Genomic DNA, 21,045 nt, shown 5'->3' with positions numbered 1-21,045 from the left:
TCGGACACAATCGCACTAAAACAAGATCTGTACAGGTCTGGTTTAAATTGATCTGGAGTGACATTTTTAGCTTTGAAACCACTTCTTATTGTTTTCAATGTACATTAGATATGTGTAGACCACTTTATGTTTGAAGTTGATCAATTTAAGTCATTGTCAGGATCATAAAATGAGTTTTCATATGTGTACCCCTATACATGGTCTAAAAGTGCATTGACCATGGCCGCATGTATAAAAACCCAATTTTTGGCCTTAAAGCAGCTGGAACTTGAGTAAACTGAACTTTATTGCATCAAATACACATAATATGATGCAACCAATGTAAAAAATCACAAAAATATTTCATTTAAAAAAAAAGATGTACATTTTAGAGGGGCCTTATTTCCTTCGACCATTGGACATGCGAGTCATGCAATGTACCACTGATACTAAATTTGCTATAACTTATATATTTTTCAACTAATCATGATGAAACTTTGTACTTGAAGTCAAAAAAGGTTCATCTTGACATGAGTGCAGTTTTTATTCAAATTGAGCACATTTATTGATCTAATAAGGGGGTTGCCAGGGTATCAGAAATTGTATTTGCTAGTATCTGCTGGGGGTAATTTGGTGTTTATTTTCAAGAATTCAGTAAATCTACATGAAATAATAAGATTTTGGCCCTTTATTCTCTATTTTCTGAAATTAAAATAAAAAATATGGTTTCTATGGGATTTTCCATTGAAATTGCACTTTTGCTAAGGTGCTAGGTATGAAATATAGACCAGTGGGAAAATATTGTACAGCTTTGAGTTTTTCTCCTCTAACTATACACTAGGAACATCAAATCAACAAAAAACATACTTTATGAACAAGGTTTAGGCAGAAATCTGACAATTTAGTGTAATTTTTATGAACCCAGTCAATGAAATATGGCAAAATCAGGGGTTTTCACAGCCTTGTCTTAGGATCTATAAAATCACAGATATGTGTTTTATTGGTCTGAATCTTTTGTATTTGCTAGTAAATAATATAAATAATGTGAAAAAAAACCTAATATATTCATTCCATTGATATTCATGCTTCTAATGTAAGTCACTACATGTATATACATGTATATACCTTGTGATGTCTCAAAAACACCTAATTTTAGAGTTCCACATACACTATAAGGTTTCAAAAATGATTTTTTTTGTAGAAAAACTGGAAAAATACAGCTGACTGTCTGCTTATGTACCTGATAAGCTTAGAACCTTACATTATCTTACATTTGTTTCAGATTTTTCATCATTCAAAACCCAAATAAAGGCTAACTTTTAATATCGGACACAATCGCACTAAAACAAGATCTGTACAGGTCTGGTTTAAATTGATCTGGAGTGACATTTTTAGCTTTGAAACCACTTCTTATTGTTTTCAATGTACATTAGATATGTGTAGACCACTTTATGTTTGAAGTTGATCAATTTAAGTCATTGTCAGGATCATAAAATGAGTTTTCATATGTGTACCCCTATACATGGTCTAAAAGTGCATTGACCATGGCCGCATGTATAAAAACCCAATTTTTGGCCTTAAAGCAGCTGGAACTTGAGTAAACTGAACTTTATTGCATCAAATACACATAATATGATGCAACCAATGTAAAAAATCACAAAAATATTTCATTTAAAAAAAAAGATGTACATTTTAGAGGGGCCTTATTTCCTTCGACCATTGGACATGCGAGTCATGCAATGTACCACTGATACTAAATTTGCTATAACTTATATATTTTTCAACTAATCATGATGAAACTTTGTACTTGAAGTCAAAAAAGGTTCATCTTGACATGAGTGCAGTTTTCATTCAAATTGAGCACATTTATTGATCTAATAAGGGGGTTGCCAGGGTATCAGAAATTGTATTTGCTAGTATTTGCTGGGGGTAATTTGGTGTTTATTTTCAAGAATTCAGTAAATCTACATGAAATAATAAGATTTTGGCCCTTTATTCTCTATTTTCTGAAATTAAAATAAAAAATATGGTTTCTATGGGATTTTCCATTGAAATTGCACTTTTGCTAAGGTGCTAGGTATGAAATATAGACCAGTGGGAAAATATTGTACAGCTTTGAGTTTTTCTCCTCTAACTATACACTAGGAACATCAAATCAACAAAAAACATACTTTATGAACAAGGTTTAGGCAGAAATCTGACAATTTAGTGTAATTTTTATGAACCCAGTCAATGAAATATGGCAAAATCAGGGGTTTTCACAGCCTTGTCTTAGGATCTATAAAATCACAGATATGTGTTTTATTGGTCTGAATCTTTTGTATTTGCTAGTAAATAATATAAATAATGTGAAAAAAAACCTAATATATTCATTCCATTGATATTCATGCTTCTAATGTAAGTCACTACATGTATATACATGTATATACCTTGTGATGTCTCAAAAACACCTAATTTTAGAGTTCCACATACACTATAAGGTTTCAAAAATGATTTTTTTTGTAGAAAAACTGGAAAAATACAGCTGACTGTCTGCTTATGTACCTGATAAGCTTAGAACCTTACATTATCTTACATTTGTTTCAGATTTTTCATCATTCAAAACCCAAATAAAGGCTAACTTTTAATATCGGACACAATCGCACTAAAACAAGATCTGTACAGGTCTGGTTTAAATTGATCTGGAGTGACATTTTTAGCTTTGAAACCACTTCTTATTGTTTTCAATGTACATTAGATATGTGTAGACCACTTTATGTTTGAAGTTGATCAATTTAAGTCATTGTCAGGATCATAAAATGAGTTTTCATATGTGTAGCCCTATACATGGTCTAAAAGTGCATTGACCATGGCCGCATGTATAAAAACCCAATTTTTGGCCTTAAAGCAGCTGGAACTTGAGTAAACTGAACTTTATTGCATCAAATACACATAATATGATGCAACCAATGTAAAAAATCACAAAAATATTTCATTTAAAAAAAAAGATGTACATTTTAGAGGGGCCTTATTTCCTTCGACCATTGGACATGCGAGTCATGCAATGTACCACTGATACTAAATTTGCTATAACTTATATATTTTTCAACTAATCATGATGAAACTTTGTACTTGAAGTCAAAAAAGGTTCATCTTGACATGAGTGCAGTTTTTATTCAAATTGAGCACATTTATTGATCTAATAAGGGGGTTGCCAGGGTATCAGAAATTGTATTTGCTAGTATCTGCTGGGGGTAATTTGGTGTTTATTTTCAAGAATTCAGTAAATCTACATGAAATAATAAGATTTTGGCCCTTTATTCTCTATTTTCTGAAATTAAAATAAAAAATATGGTTTCTATGGGATTTTCCATTGAAATTGCACTTTTGCTAAGGTGCTAGGTATGAAATATAGACCAGCGGGGAAAATATTGTACAGCTTTGAGTTTTTCTCCTCTAACTATACACTAGGAACATCAAATCAACAAAAAACATACTTTATGAACAAGGTTTAGGCAGAAATCTGACAATTTAGTGTAATTTTTATGAACCCAGTCAATGAAATATGGCAAAATCAGGGGTTTTCACAGCCTTGTCTTAGGATTTATAAAATCACAGATATGTGTTTTATTGGTCTGAATCTTTTGTATTTGCTAGTAAATAATATAAATAATGTGAAAAAAACCCTAATATATTCATTCCATTGATATTCATGCTTCTAATGTAAGTCACTACATGTATATACATGTATATACCTTGTGATGTCTCAAAAACACCTAATTTTAGAGTTCCACATACACTATAAGGTTTCAAAAATGATTTTTTTTGTAGAAAAACTGGAAAAATACAGCTGACTGTCTGCTTATGTACCTGATAAGCTTAGAACCTTACATTATCTTACATTTGTTTCAGATTTTTCATCATTCAAAACCCAAATAAAGGCTAACTTTTAATATCGGACACAATCGCACTAAAACAAGATCTGTACAGGTCTGGTTTAAATTGATCTGGAGTGACAGTTTTAGCTTTGAAACCACTTCTTATTGTTTTCAATGTACATTAGATATGTGTAGACCACTTTATGTTTGAAGTTGATCAATTTAAGTCATTGTCAGGATCATAAAATGAGTTTTCATATGTGTAGCCCTATACATGGTCTAAAAGTGCATTGACCATGGCCGCATGTATAAAAACCCAATTTTTGGCCTTAAAGCAGCTGGAACTTGAGTAAACTGAACTTTATTGCATCAAATACACATAATATGATGCAACCAATGTAAAAAATCACAAAAATATTTCATTTAAAAAAAAAGATGTACATTTTAGAGGGGCCTTATTTCCTTCGACCATTGGACATGCGAGTCATGCAATGTACCACTGATACTAAATTTGCTATAACTTATATATTTTTCAACTAATCATGATGAAACTTTGTACTTGAAGTCAAAAAAGGTTCATCTTGACATGAGTGCAGTTTTTATTCAAATTGAGCACATTTATTGATCTAATAAGGGGGTTGCCAGGGTATCAGAAATTGTATTTGCTAGTATTTGCTGGGGGTAATTTGGTGTTTATTTTCAAGAATTCAGTAAATCTACATGAAATAATAAGATTTTGGCCCTTTATTCTCTATTTTCTGAAATTAAAATAAAAAATATGGTTTCTATGGGATTTTCCATTGAAATTGCACTTTTGCTAAGGTGCTAGGTATGAAATATAGACCAGCGGGGAAAATATTGTACAGCTTTGAGTTTTTCTCCTCTAACTATACACTAGGAACATCAAATCAACAAAAAACATACTTTATGAACAAGGTTTAGGCAGAAATCTGACAATTTAGTGTAATTTTTATGAACCCAGTCAATGAAATATGGCAAAATCAGGGGTTTTCACAGCCTTGTCTTAGGATTTATAAAATCACAGATATGTGTTTTATTGGTCTGAATCTTTTGTATTTGCTAGTAAATAATATAAATAATGTGAAAAAAAACCTAATATATTCATTCCATTGATATTCATGCTTCTAATGTAAGTCACTACATGTATATACATGTATATACCTTGTGATGTCTCAAAAACACCTAATTTTAGAGTTCCACATACACTATAAGGTTTCAAAAATGATTTTTTTTGTAGAAAAACTGGAAAAATACAGCTGACTGTCTGCTTATGTACCTGATAAGCTTAGAACCTTACATTATCTTACATTTGTTTCAGATTTTTCATCATTCAAAACCCAAATAAAGGCTAACTTTTAATATCGGACACAATCGCACTAAAACAAGATCTGTACAGGTCTGGTTTAAATTGATCTGGAGTGACAGTTTTAGCTTTGAAACCACTTCTTATTGTTTTCAATGTACATTAGATATGTGTAGACCACTTTATGTTTGAAGTTGATCAATTTAAGTCATTGTCAGGATCATAAAATGAGTTTTCATATGTGTAGCCCTATACATGGTCTAAAAGTGCATTGACCATGGCCGCATGTATAAAAACCCAATTTTTGGCCTTAAAGCAGCTGGAACTTGAGTAAACTGAACTTTATTGCATCAAATACACATAATATGATGCAACCAATGTAAAAAATCACAAAAATATTTCATTTAAAAAAAAAGATGTACATTTTAGAGGGGCCTTATTTCCTTCGACCATTGGACATGCGAGTCATGCAATGTACCACTGATACTAAATTTGCTATAACTTATATATTTTTCAACTAATCATGATGAAACTTTGTACTTGAAGTCAAAAAAGGTTCATCTTGACATGAGTGCAGTTTTTATTCAAATTGAGCACATTTATTGATCTAATAAGGGGGTTGCCAGGGTATCAGAAATTGTATTTGCTAGTATTTGCTGGGGGTAATTTGGTGTTTATTTTCAAGAATTCAGTAAATCTACATGAAATAATAAGATTTTGGCCCTTTATTCTCTATTTTCTGAAATTAAAATAAAAAATATGGTTTCTATGGGATTTTCCATTGAAATTGCATTTTTGCTAAGGTGCTAGGTATGAAATATAGACCAGTGGGGAAAATATTGTACAGCTTTGAGTTTTTCTCCTCTAACTATACACTAGGAACATCAAATCAACAAAAAACATACTTTATGAACAAGTTTTAGGCAGAAATCTGACAATTTAGTGTAATTTTTATGAACCCAGTCAATGAAATATGGCAAAATCAGGGGTTTTCACAGCTTTGTCTTAGGATCTATAAAATCACAGATATGTGTTTTATTGGTCTGAATCTTTTGTATTTGCTAGTAAATAATATAAATAATGTGAAAAAAAACCTAATATATTCATTCCATTGATATTCATGCTTCTAATGTAAGTCACTACATGTATATACCTTGTGATGTCTCAAAAACACCTAATTTTAGAGTTCCACATACACTATAAGGTTTCAAAGATGATTTTTTTTGTAGAAAAACTGGAAAAATACAGCTGACTGTCTGCTTATGAACCTTACATTATCTTACATTTGTTTCAGATTTTTCATCATTCAAAACCCAAATAAAGGCTAACTTTTAATATCGGACACAATCGCACTAAAACAAGATCTGTACAGGTCTGGTTTAAATTGATCTGGAGTGACAGTTTTAGCTTTGAAACCACTTCTTATTGTTTTCAATGTACATTAGATATGTGTAGACTACTTTATGTTTGAATTTGATCAATTTAAGTCATTGTCAGGATCATAAAATGAGTTTTCATATGTGTACCCCTATACATGGTCTAAAAGTGCATTGACCATGGCCGCATGTATAAAAACCCAATTTTTGGCCTTAAAGCAGCTGGAACTTGAGTAAACTGAACTTTATTGCATCAAATACACACAATATGATGCAACCAATGTAAAAAATCACAAAAATATTTCATTTAAAAAAAAAGATGTACATTTTAGAGGGGCCTTATTTCCTTCGACCATTGGACATGCGAGTCATGCAATGTACCACTGATACTAAATTTGCTATAACTTATATATTTTTCAACTAATCATGATGAAACTTTGTACTTGAAGTCAAAAAAGGTTCATCTTGACATGAGTGCAGTTTTTATTCAAATTGAGCACATTTATTGATCTAATAAGGGGGTTGCCAGGGTATCAGAAATTGTATTTGCTAGTATTTGCTGGGGGTAATTTGGTGTTTATTTTCAAGAATTCAGTAAATCTACATGAAATAATAAGATTTTGGCCCTTTATTCTCCATTTTCTGAAATTAAAATAAAAAATATGGTTTCTATGGGATTTTCCATTGAAATTGCACTTTTGCTAAGGTGCTAGGTATGAAATATAGACCAGTGGGGAAAATATTGTACAGCTTTGAGTTTTTCTCCTCTAACTATACACTAGGAACATCAAATCAACAAAAAACATACTTTATGAACAAGGTTTAGGCAGAAATCTGACAATTTAGTGTAATTTTTATGAACTCAGTCAATGAAATATGGCAAAATCAGGGGTTTTCACAGCCTTGTCTTAGGATCTATAAAATCACAGATATGTGTTTTATTGGTCTGAATCTTTTGTATTTGCTAGTAAATAATATAAATAATGTGAAAAAAAACCTAATATATTCATTCCATTGATATTCATGCTTCTAATGTAAGTCACTACATGTATATACATGTATATACCTTGTGATGTCTCAAAAACACCTAATTTTAGAGTTCCACATACACTATAAGGTTTCAAAAATGATTTTTTTTGTAGAAAAACTGGAAAAATACAGCTGACTGTCTGCTTATGTACCTGATAAGCTTAGAACCTTACATTATCTTACATTTGTTTCAGATTTTTCATCATTCAAAACCCAAATAAAGGCTAACTTTTAATATCGGACACAATCACACTAAAACAAGATCTGTACAGGTCTGGTTTAAATTGATCTGGAGTGACAGTTTTAGCTTTGAAACCACTTCTTATTGTTTTCAATGTACATTAGATATGTGTAGACCACTTTATGTTTGAAGTTGATCAATTTAAGTCATTGTCAGGATCATAAAATGAGTTTTCATATGTGTACCCCTATACATGGTCTAAAAGTGCATTGACCATGGCCGCATGTATAAAAACCCAATTTTTGGCCTTAAAGCAGCTGGAACTTGAGTAAACTGAACTTTATTGCATCAAACACACACAATATGATGCAACCAATGTAAAAAATCACAAAAATATTTCATTTAAAAAAAAAGATGTACATTTTAGAGGGGCCTTATTTCCTTTGACCATTGGACATGCGAGTCATGCAATGTACCACTGATACTAAATTTGCTATAACTTATATATTTTTCAACTAATCATGATGAAACTTTGTACTTGAAGTTAAAAAAGGTTCATCTTGACATGAGTGCAGTTTTTATTCAAATTGAGCACATTTATTGATCTAATAAGGGGGTTGCCAGGGTATCAGAAATTGTATTTGCTAGTATTTGCTGGGGGTAATTTGGTGTTTATTTTCAAGAATTCAGTAAATCTACATAAAATAATAAGATTTTGGCCCTTTATTCTCTATTTTCTGAAATTAAAATAAAAAATATGGTTTCTATGGGATTTTCCATTGAAATTGCACTTTTGCTAAGGTGCTAGGTATGAAATATAGACCAGTGGGGAAAATATTGTACAGCTTTGAGTTTTTCTCCTCTAACTGTACACTAGGAACATCAAATCAACAAAAAACATACTTTATGAACAAGTTTTAGGCAGAAATCTGACAATTTAGTGTAATTTTTATGAACCCAGTCAATGAAATATGGCAAAATCAGGGGTTTTCACAGCTTTGTCTTAGGATCTATAAAATCACAGATATGTGTTTTATTGGTCTGAATCTTTTGTATTTGCTAGTAAATAATATAAATAATGTGAAAAAAAACCTAATATATTCATTCCATTGATATTCATGCTTCTAATGTAAGTCACTACATGTATATACATGTATATACCTTGTGATGTCTCAAAAACACCTAATTTTAGAGTTCCACATACACTATAAGGTTTCAAAAATGATTTTTTTTGTAGAAAAACTGGAAAAATACAGCTGACTGTCTGCTTATGAACCTTACATTATCTTACATTTGTTTCAGATTTTTCATCATTCAAAACCCAAATAAAGGCTAACTTTTAATATCGGACACAATCGCACTAAAACAAGATCTGTACAGGTCTGGTTTAAATTGATCTGGAGTGACAGTTTTAGCTTTGAAACCACTTCTTATTGTTTTCAATGTACATTAGATATGTGTAGACCACTTTATGTTTGAAGTTGATCAATTTAAGTCATTGTCAGGATCATAAAATGAGTTTTCATATGTGTACCCCTATACATGGTCTAAAAGTGCATTGACCATGGCCGCATGTATAAAAACCCAATTTTTGGCCTTAAAGCAGCTGGAACTTGAGTAAACTGAACTTTATTACATCAAATACACATAATATGATGCAACCAATGTAAAAAATCACAAAAATATTTCATTTAAAAAAAAAGATGTACATTTTAGAGGGGCCTTATTTCCTTCGACCATTGGACATGCGAGTCATGCAATGTACCACTGATACTAAATTTGCTATAACTTATATATTTTTCAACTAATCATGATGAAACTTTGTACTTGAAGTCAAAAAAGGTTCATCTTGACATGAGTGCAGTTTTTATTCAAATTGAGCACATTTATTGATCTAATAAGGGGGTTGCCAGGGTATCAGAAATTGTATTTGCTAGTATCTGCTGGGGGTAATTTGGTGTTTATTTTCAAGAATTCAGTAAATCTACATGAAATAATAAGATTTTGGCCCTTTATTCTCTATTTTCTGAAATTAAAATAAAAAATATGGTTTCTATGGGATTTTCCATTGAAATTGCACTTTTGCTAAGGTGCTAGGTATGAAATATAGACCAGCGGGGAAAATATTGTACAGCTTTGAGTTTTTCTCCTCTAACTATACACTAGGAACATCAAATCAACAAAAAACATACTTTATGAACAAGGTTTAGGCAGAAATCTGACAATTTAGTGTAATTTTTATGAACCCAGTCAATGAAATATGGCAAAATCAGGGGTTTTCACAGCCTTGTCTTAGGATTTATAAAATCACAGATATGTGTTTTATTGGTCTGAATCTTTTGTATTTGCTAGTAAATAATATAAATAATGTGAAAAAAACCCTAATATATTCATTCCATTGATATTCATGCTTCTAATGTAAGTCACTACATGTATATACATGTATATACCTTGTGATGTCTCAAAAACACCTAATTTTAGAGTTCCACATACACTATAAGGTTTCAAAAATGATTTTTTTTGTAGAAAAACTGGAAAAATACAGCTGACTGTCTGCTTATGTACCTGATAAGCTTAGAACCTTACATTATCTTACATTTGTTTCAGATTTTTCATCATTCAAAACCCAAATAAAGGCTAACTTTTAATATCGGACACAATCGCACTAAAACAAGATCTGTACAGGTCTGGTTTAAATTGATCTGGAGTGACAGCTTTAGCTTTGAAACCACTTCTTATTGTTTTCAATGTACATTAGATATGTGTAGACCACTTTATGTTTGAAGTTGATCAATTTAAGTCATTGTCAGGATCATAAAATGAGTTTTCATATGTGTAGCCCTATACATGGTCTAAAAGTGCATTGACCATGGCCGCATGTATAAAAACCCAATTTTTGGCCTTAAAGCAGCTGGAACTTGAGTAAACTGAACTTTATTGCATCAAATACACATAATATGATGCAACCAATGTAAAAAATCACAAAAATATTTCATTTAAAAAAAAAGATGTACATTTTAGAGGGGCCTTATTTCCTTCGACCATTGGACATGCGAGTCATGCAATGTACCACTGATACTAAATTTGCTATAACTTATATATTTTTCAACTAATCATGATGAAACTTTGTACTTGAAGTCAAAAAAGGTTCATCTTGACATGAGTGCAGTTTTTATTCAAATTGAGCACATTTATTGATCTAATAAGGGGGTTGCCAGGGTATCAGAAATTGTATTTGCTAGTATTTGCTGGGGGTAATTTGGTGTTTATTTTCAAGAATTCAGTAAATCTACATGAAATAATAAGATTTTGGCCCTTTATTCTCTATTTTCTGAAATTAAAATAAAAAATATGGTTTCTATGGGATTTTCCATTGAAATTGCACTTTTGCTAAGGTGCTAGGTATGAAATATAGACCAGCGGGGAAAATATTGTACAGCTTTGAGTTTTTCTCCTCTAACTATACACTAGGAACATCAAATCAACAAAAAACATACTTTATGAACAAGGTTTAGGCAGAAATCTGACAATTTAGTGTAATTTTTATGAACCCAGTCAATGAAATATGGCAAAATCAGGGGTTTTCACAGCCTTGTCTTAGGATTTATAAAATCACAGATATGTGTTTTATTGGTCTGAATCTTTTGTATTTGCTAGTAAATAATATAAATAATGTGAAAAAAAACCTTATATATTCATTCCATTGATATTCATGCTTCTAATGTAAGTCACTACATGTATATACATGTATATACCTTGTGATGTCTCAAAAACACCTAATTTTAGAGTTCCACATACACTATAAGGTTTCAAAAATGATTTTTTTTGTAGAAAAACTGGAAAAATACAGCTGACTGTCTGCTTATGTACCTGATAAGCTTAGAACCTTACATTATCTTACATTTGTTTCAGATTTTTCATCATTCAAAACCCAAATAAAGGCTAACTTTTAATATCGGACACAATCGCACTAAAACAAGATCTGTACAGGTCTGGTTTAAATTGATCTGGAGTGACAGTTTTAGCTTTGAAACCACTTCTTATTGTTTTCAATGTACATTAGATATGTGTAGACCACTTTATGTTTGAAGTTGATCAATTTAAGTCATTGTCAGGATCATAAAATGAGTTTTCATATGTGTAGCCCTATACATGGTCTAAAAGTGCATTGACCATGGCCGCATGTATAAAAACCCAATTTTTGGCCTTAAAGCAGCTGGAACTTGAGTAAACTGAACTTTATTGCATCAAATACACATAATATGATGCAACCAATGTAAAAAATCACAAAAATATTTCATTTAAAAAAAAAGATGTACATTTTAGAGGGGCCTTATTTCCTTCGACCATTGGACATGCGAGTCATGCAATGTACCACTGATACTAAATTTGCTATAACTTATATATTTTTCAACTAATCATGATGAAACTTTGTACTTGAAGTCAAAAAAGGTTCATCTTGACATGAGTGCAGTTTTTATTCAAATTGAGCACATTTATTGATCTAATAAGGGGGTTGCCAGGGTATCAGAAATTGTATTTGCTAGTATTTGCTGGGGGTAATTTGGTGTTTATTTTCAAGAATTCAGTAAATCTACATGAAATAATAAGATTTTGGCCCTTTATTCTCTATTTTCTGAAATTAAAATAAAAAATATGGTTTCTATGGGATTTTCCATTGAAATTGCACTTTTGCTAAGGTGCTAGGTATGAAATATAGACCAGCGGGGAAAATATTGTACAGCTTTGAGTTTTTCTCCTCTAACTATACACTAGGAACATCAAATCAACAAAAAACATACTTTATGAACAAGGTTTAGGCAGAAATCTGACAATTTAGTGTAATTTTTATGAACCCAGTCAATGAAATATGGCAAAATCAGGGGTTTTCACAGCCTTGTCTTAGGATTTATAAAATCACAGATATGTGTTTTATTGGTCTGAATCTTTTGTATTTGCTAGTAAATAATATAAATAATGTGAAAAAAAACCTAATATATTCATTCCATTGATATTCATGCTTCTAATGTAAGTCACTACATGTATATACATGTATATACCTTGTGATGTCTCAAAAACACCTAATTTTAGAGTTCCACATACACTATAAGGTTTCAAAAATGATTTTTTTTGTAGAAAAACTGGAAAAATACAGCTGACTGTCTGCTTATGTACCTGATAAGCTTAGAACCTTACATTATCTTACATTTGTTTCAGATTTTTCATCATTCAAAACCCAAATAAAGGCTAACTTTTAATATCGGACACAATCGCACTAAAACAAGATCTGTACAGGTCTGGTTTAAATTGATCTGGAGTGACAGTTTTAGCTTTGAAACCACTTCTTATTGTTTTCAATGTACATTAGATATGTGTAGACCACTTTATGTTTGAAGTTGATCAATTTAAGTCATTGTCAGGATCATAAAATGAGTTTTCATATGTGTAGCCCTATACATGGTCTAAAAGTGCATTGACCATGGCCGCATGTATAAAAACCCAATTTTTGGCCTTAAAGCAGCTGGAACTTGAGTAAACTGAACTTTATTGCATCAAATACACATAATATGATGCAACCAATGTAAAAAATCACAAAAATATTTCATTTAAAAAAAAAGATGTACATTTTAGAGGGGCCTTATTTCCTTCGACCATTGGACATGCGAGTCATGCAATGTACCACTGATACTAAATTTGCTATAACTTATATATTTTTCAACTAATCATGATGAAACTTTGTACTTGAAGTCAAAAAAGGTTCATCTTGACATGAGTGCAGTTTTTATTCAAATTGAGCACATTTATTGATCTAATAAGGGGGTTGCCAGGGTATCAGAAATTGTATTTGCTAGTATTTGCTGGGGGTAATTTGGTGTTTATTTTCAAGAATTCAGTAAATCTACATGAAATAATAAGATTTTGGCCCTTTATTCTCTATTTTCTGAAATTAAAATAAAAAATATGGTTTCTATGGGATTTTCCATTGAAATTGCACTTTTGCTAAGGTGCTAGGTATGAAATATAGACCAGCGGGGAAAATATTGTACAGCTTTGAGTTTTTCTCCTCTAACTATACACTAGGAACATCAAATCAACAAAAAACATACTTTATGAACAAGGTTTAGGCAGAAATCTGACAATTTAGTGTAATTTTTATGAACCCAGTCAATGAAATATGGCAAAATCAGGGGTTTTCACAGCCTTGTCTTAGGATTTATAAAATCACAGATATGTGTTTTATTGGTCTGAATCTTTTGTATTTGCTAGTAAATAATATAAATAATGTGAAAAAAAACCTAATATATTCATTCCATTGATATTCATGCTTCTAATGTAAGTCACTACATGTATATACATGTATATACCTTGTGATGTCTCAAAAACACCTAATTTTAGAGTTCCACATACACTATAAGGTTTCAAAAATGATTTTTTTTGTAGAAAAACTGGAAAAATACAGCTGACTGTCTGCTTATGTACCTGATAAGCTTAGAACCTTACATTATCTTACATTTGTTTCAGATTTTTCATCATTCAAAACCCAAATAAAGGCTAACTTTTAATATCGGACACAATCGCACTAAAACAAGATCTGTACAGGTCTGGTTTAAATTGATCTGGAGTGACAGTTTTAGCTTTGAAACCACTTCTTATTGTTTTCAATGTACATTAGATATGTGTAGACCACTTTATGTTTGAAGTTGATCAATTTAAGTCATTGTCAGGATCATAAAATGAGTTTTCATATGTGTAGCCCTATACATGGTCTAAAAGTGCATTGACCATGGCCGCATGTATAAAAACCCAATTTTTGGCCTTAAAGCAGCTGGAACTTGAGTAAACTGAACTTTATTGCATCAAATACACATAATATGATGCAACCAATGTAAAAAATCACAAAAATATTTCATTTAAAAAAAAAGATGTACATTTTAGAGGGGCCTTATTTCCTTCGACCATTGGACATGCGAGTCATGCAATGTACCACTGATACTAAATTTGCTATAACTTATATATTTTTCAACTAATCATGATGAAACTTTGTACTTGAAGTCAAAAAAGGTTCATCTTGACATGAGTGCAGTTTTTATTCAAATTGAGCACATTTATTGATCTAATAAGGGGGTTGCCAGGGTATCAGAAATTGTATTTGCTAGTATTTGCTGGGGGTAATTTGGTGTTTATTTTCAAGAATTCAGTAAATCTACATGAAATAATAAGATTTTGGCCCTTTATTCTCTATTTTCTGAAATTAAAATAAAAAATATGGTTTCTATGGGATTTTCCATTGAAATTGCACTTTTGCTAAGGTGCTAGGTATGAAATATAGACCAGCGGGGAAAATATTGTACAGCTTTGAGTTTTTCTCCTCTAACTATACACTAGGAACATCAAATCAACAAAAAACATACTTTATGAACAAGGTTTAGGCAGAAATCTGACAATTTAGTGTAATTTTTATGAACTCAGTCAATGAAATATGGCAAAATCAGGGGTTTTCACAGCCTTGTCTTAGGATCTATAAAATCACAGATATGTGTTTTATTGGTCTGAATCTTTTGTATTTGCTAGTAAATAATATAAATAATGTGAAAAAAAACCTAATATATTCATTCCATTGATATTCATGCTTCTAATGTAAGTCACTACATGTATATACATGTATATACCTTGTGATGTCTCAAAAACACCTAATTTTAGAGTTCCACATACACTATAAGGTTTCAAAAATGATTTTTTTTGTAGAAAAACTGGAAAAATACAGCTGACTGTCTGCTTATGAACCTTACATTATCTTACATTTGTTTCAGATTTTTCATCATTCAAAACCCAAATAAAGGCTAACTTTTAATATCGGACACAATCGCACTAAAACAAGATCTGTACAGGTCTGGTTTAAATTGATCTGGAGTGACAGTTTTAGCTTTGAAACCACTTCTTATTGTTTTCAATGTACATTAGATATGTGTAGACCACTTTATGTTTGAAGTTGATCAATTTAAGTCATTGTCAGGATCATAAAATGAGTTTTCATATGTGTACCCCTATACATGGTCTAAAAGTGCATTGACCATGGCCGCATGTATAAAAACCCAATTTTTGGCCTTAAAGCAGCTGGAACTTGAGTAAACTGAACTTTATTGCATCAAACACACACAATATGATGCAACCAATGTAAAAAATCACAAAAATATTTCATTTAAAAAAAAAGATGTACATTTTAGAGGGGCCTTATTTCCTTTGACCATTGGACATGCGAGTCATGCAATGTACCACTGATACTAAATTTGCTATAACTTATATATTTTTCAACTAATCATGATGAAACTTTGTACTTGAAGTTAAAAAAGGTTCATCTTGACATGAGTGCAGTTTTTATTCAAATTGAGCACATTTATTGATCTAATAAGGGGGTTGCCAGGGTATCAGAAATTGTATTTGCTAGTATTTGCTGGGGGTAATTTGGTGTTTATTTTCAAGAATTCAGTAAATCTACATAAAATAATAAGATTTTGGCCCTTTATTCTCTATTTTCTGAAATTAAAATAAAAAATATGGTTTCTATGGGATTTTCCATTGAAATTGCACTTTTGCTAAGGTGCTAGGTATGAAATATAGACCAGTGGGGAAAATATTGTACAGCTTTGAGTTTTTCTCCTCTAACTGTACACTAGGAACATCAAATCAACAAAAAACATACTTTATGAACAAGTTTTAGGCAGAAATCTGACAATTTAGTGTAATTTTTATGAACCCAGTCAATGAAATATGGCAAAATCAGGGGTTTTCACAGCTTTGTCTTAGGATCTATAAAATCACAGATATGTGTTTTATTGGTCTGAATCTTTTGTATTTGCTAGTAAATAATATAAATAATGTGAAAAAAAACCTAATATATTCATTCCATTGATATTCATGCTTCTAATGTAAGTCACTATATGTATATACCTTGTGATGTCTCAAAAACACCTAATTTTAGAGTTCCACATACACTATAAGGTTTCAAAAATGAATTTTTTTGTAGAAAAACTGGAAAAATACAGCTGACTGTCTGCTTATGTACCTGATAAGCTTAGAACCTTACATTATCTTACATTTGTTTCAGATTTTTCATCATTCAAAACCCAAATAAAGGCTAACTTTTAATATCGGACACAATCACACTAAAACAAGATCTGTACAGGTCTGGTTTAAATTGATCTGGAGTGACAGTTTTAGCTTTGAAACCACTTCTTATTGTTTTCAATGTACATTAGATATGTGTAGACCACTTTATGTTTGAAGTTGATCAATTTAAGTCATTGTCAGGATCATAAAATGAGTTTTCATATGTGTACCCCTATACATGGTCTAAAAGTGCATTGACCATGGCCGCATGTATAAAAACTCAATTTTTGGCCTTAAAGCAGCTGGAACTTGAGTAAACTGAACTTTATTGCATCAAATACACATAATATGATGCAACCAATGTAAACAATCACAAAAATATTTCATTTAAAAAAAAAGATGTACATTTTAGAGGGGCCTTATTTCCTTCGACCATTGGACATGCGAGTCATGCAATGTACCACTGATACTAAATTTGCTATAACTTATATATTTTTCAACTAATCATGATGAAACTTTGTACTTGAAGTCAAAAAAGGTTCATCTTGACATGAGTGCAGTTTTTATTCAAATTGAGCACATTTATTGATCTAATAAGGGGGTTGCCAGGGTATCAGAAATTGTATTTGCTAGTATTTGCTGGGGGTAATTTGGTGTTTATTTTCAAGAATTCAGTAAATCTACATGAAATAATAAGATTTTGGCCCTTTATTCTCTATTTTCTGAAATTAAAATAAAAAATATGGTTTCTATGGGATTTTCCATTGAAATTGCACTTTTGCTAAGGTGCTAGGTATGAAATATAGACCAGTGGGAAAATATTGTACAGCTTTGAGTTTTTCTCCTCTAACTATACACTAGGAACATCAAATCAACAAAAAACATACTTTATGAACAAGGTTTAGACAGAAATCTGACAATTTAGTGTAATTTTTATGAACCCAGTCAATGAAATATGGCAAAATCAGGGGTTTTCACAGCCTTGTCTTAGGATCTATAAAATCACAGATATGTGTTTTATTGGTCTGAATCTTTTGTATTTGCTAGTAAATAATATAAATAATGTGAAAAAAAACCTAATATATTCATTCCATTGACATTCATGCTTCTAATGTAAGTCACTACATGTATATACCTTGTGATGTCTCAAAAACACCTAATTTTAGAGTTCCACATACACTATAAGGTTTCAAAAATGAATTTTTTTGTAGAAAAACTGGAAAAATACAGCTGACTGTCTGCTTATGTACCTGATAAGCTTAGAACCTTACATTATCTTACATTTGTTTCAGATTTTTCATCATTCAAAACCCAAATAAAGGCTAACTTTTAATATCGGACACAATCGCACTAAAACAAGATCTGTACAGGTCTGGTTTAAATTGATCTGGAGTGACAGTTTTAGCTTTGAAACCACTTCTTATTGTTTTCAATGTACATTAGATATGTGTAGACCACTTTATGTTTGAAGTTGATCAATTTAAGTCATTGTCAGGATCATAAAATGAGTTTTCATATGTGTACCCCTATACATGGTCTAAAAGTACATTGACCATGGCCGCATGTATAAAAACCCAATTTTTGGCCTTAAAGCAGCTGGAACTTGAGTAAACTGAACTTTATTGCATCAAATACACATAATATGATGCAACCAATGTAAAAAATCACAAAAATATTTCATTTAAAAAAAAAGATGTACATTTTAGAGGGGCCTTATTTCCTTTGACCATTGGACATGTGAGTCATGCAATGTACCACTGATACTAAATTTGCTATAACTTATATATTTTTCAACTAATCATGATGAAACTTTGTACTTGAAGTCAAAAAAGGTTCATCTTGACATGAGTGCAGTTTTTATTCAAATTGAGCACATTTATTGATCTTATAGGTACGAGAACACAATTAATTCCCCTTGGTTTTCGTTTTATATGAATATAGTTCCAACTTTGGTAGTAGGTACCTTCCACATTTTTTCATATTTTTACTGGAAACTTATTTGCTGAAGTTTTGCCTCTAATTGGTAGAAAATAGGTTAAAATTACATGGGATTTTTTTTCATCAATCAATTCTTACTAAAAGTTGTAATTTGGTTCAGTGGAAGAAGGTTAAAATTTAGGACTTTTAACTCAGTTCATTTGTCATGTTTACCCCATCTCCGAATTATATGTATTAATTTCAGAAAATGATGGTAAAATGTTCTACAATTTATAAATAAAATCCTGTTTGTACATATCTTTAGGCCAGAGAAGTTTCATTCAGTTTGCGCCGGTGGAATTTTTTTAATCTGCTCAAATGTGTATATTGAAATGCACTTGAAAATTAATTGCGGTCTGAGACCTTATGTCTACACCGGAAAGGGAAGACAACTCTAGATGAAAATTGACTTCCTCATGTTTCACTGCAGGATATAATTGTATGTAGCCCATGGAAACAGGAGTTCGGGATTCTCTGACTTTTACATGACTTTTGAACTAAAATCAGACTTCCAAACGGTATTTTTTGAAAAACCATGCTGTCACATTGGGGCGGTGGGGGGAGGGGGGGTGTGGTGGTGGGGGAGGGGTCGTCTGAATTTGAGTTTCGTGTACTCACATATGGACATATATTCCACCAAAAAGTAAGTGACACATTAAGGTGAATACAAATGAACCTGAAAATTGTATTTTTGGATAATTCCAAACCTTCTACAAAAAACACCAAACTATTTAAAATTTTCTCCATTGTGTTTTTTTATCAGCAGCTTGCTTATGAACTTCGGCATATTTGTGGCTAAATTAATGTTTTATTTGAGTATATTTTTTCATTTCGAACATGACAGTTTGTTTTTATTTCAATTGTTTGCTATATTTTTTTGTTTTTATATTTTTATATATCAAAAAATTAATGAGCAAAAGGAACGAACATTAATGATATGCATTCATTATTGTTTACAGTGCCGCCATGATGAAAATACAAATATTTTATTTAGCTTGAACACAGTTACAATAATGAAGAATTATGATAAATAACTTAAGTGTTTATCATATACCATGTATTTGTTAATTTTAACTTGTCTAAATCATGTGCTGTAATCTAAGTAAATGAATGCAGTTCAAATTACAGGAGATATGGTACACAAAAACTTTCTTAAGCCTTATATGTGCACTGTATACATGTTCCATAGTCCATACAACCATTTTTATAAAGACATGAAGAGTTGTCGTTGAGTCAATGAATGTTGATTTTCATTTAAATGAAACAGTCTGTGATACAAACTTGTCGGACATGATGAGTTGTACAGTTACTTGATTATAGGGTAACACAAACAAAACCTTACAAGAATCAGTTATTTGTGTATACAGTACCCCAAATTTCATTTTTGAGAACAAAAATAAATTCATGTACAAGGTCAAGGAAACTCCAGTGAAACAAGTATTGCTGAACAGTTGACCAAGAGCAATCAAAAACAATATTTAATGTTCCATGGTATTGTACATGTAAATCATATGAGAATATTTTATACATAACTTGAGGTAAACTACATGAATTGTATGATTTGGAAATTAATCTAAACATTAACATATACATTTGTATGACCTTATATAAGACACAATTTCCAATTTTTTAAGAAGTTTATTGGGCTATATTTTTTTACTTTTTTAATAGATCCATAAATACAAGCCGTTGACTTACATTGTATAAGGAACTAGTTTTATCACTCATCAGATTTCTTTTGCACAGTATGTTGTCATGAACATATACAATTATACCATAGTCATGACAGTATGATAAAAGTCTATCCATGTTGATTTTCAGTATCTCTTTCCATATTAAAAGGAAATATGTTTTTATATTTTCCAGAAAATTTTGGATGCAGCCATCATGTTCACCTACCAATGATACAAGTTACCAGACAAGTCATACATAACAGGAAGCTCTGTTCAAATGAAGTATGATAATAGATTGTGTAGGTATTTGAGGTTCTGTATACAATATTTTTATGCCTTGTTTTTTTAAAAAAAAAATAATATTGATTTGGGGTGTTCCAAAGGAAGGAACCACCTCTTTTGTTGGGAAATGTTGGAAGTAATGTGGAAAATGTTCGCAAAAATGAGAAAATTAATAGCTTGGACCCCCACTTTCAAAGTCTTTTGATTGTTCACTATAAACTCTCATTAGTCAATTTATTTTAGAAATGTATTTGTATTA

At 31.1% G+C, this 21,045-nt stretch overlaps 2 long non-coding RNA genes across 4 annotated transcripts in view; both read left to right on the top strand.

Moving 5' to 3' along the window:
• Window positions 1-21,045, top strand: part of LOC148613511 (uncharacterized) — a 309,255-nt gene that overhangs the window by 181,523 nt on the left and 106,687 nt on the right. The gene's annotated exons all lie outside the window — the stretch shown is intronic.
• On the top strand, window positions 19,417-20,824 carry LOC148613512 (uncharacterized). Its single transcript, XR_015923143.1, has 3 exons — window positions 19,417-19,474; window positions 19,791-19,967; window positions 20,698-20,824. It is a non-coding gene; the product is annotated as an uncharacterized LOC148613512 (long non-coding RNA).

This window comes from Perna viridis, chromosome 6 (assembly GCF_037379345.1).
Source record: "Perna viridis isolate PV_CMFRI_1.1 ecotype Kerala chromosome 6, ASM3737934v1, whole genome shotgun sequence".
In the NCBI taxonomy this organism is placed as follows: Eukaryota; Metazoa; Mollusca; class Bivalvia; order Mytilida; family Mytilidae; genus Perna; species Perna viridis.
Note: the sequence above shows the minus strand (reverse complement) of the source record. Positions and strands in the feature narration are given on the sequence as shown.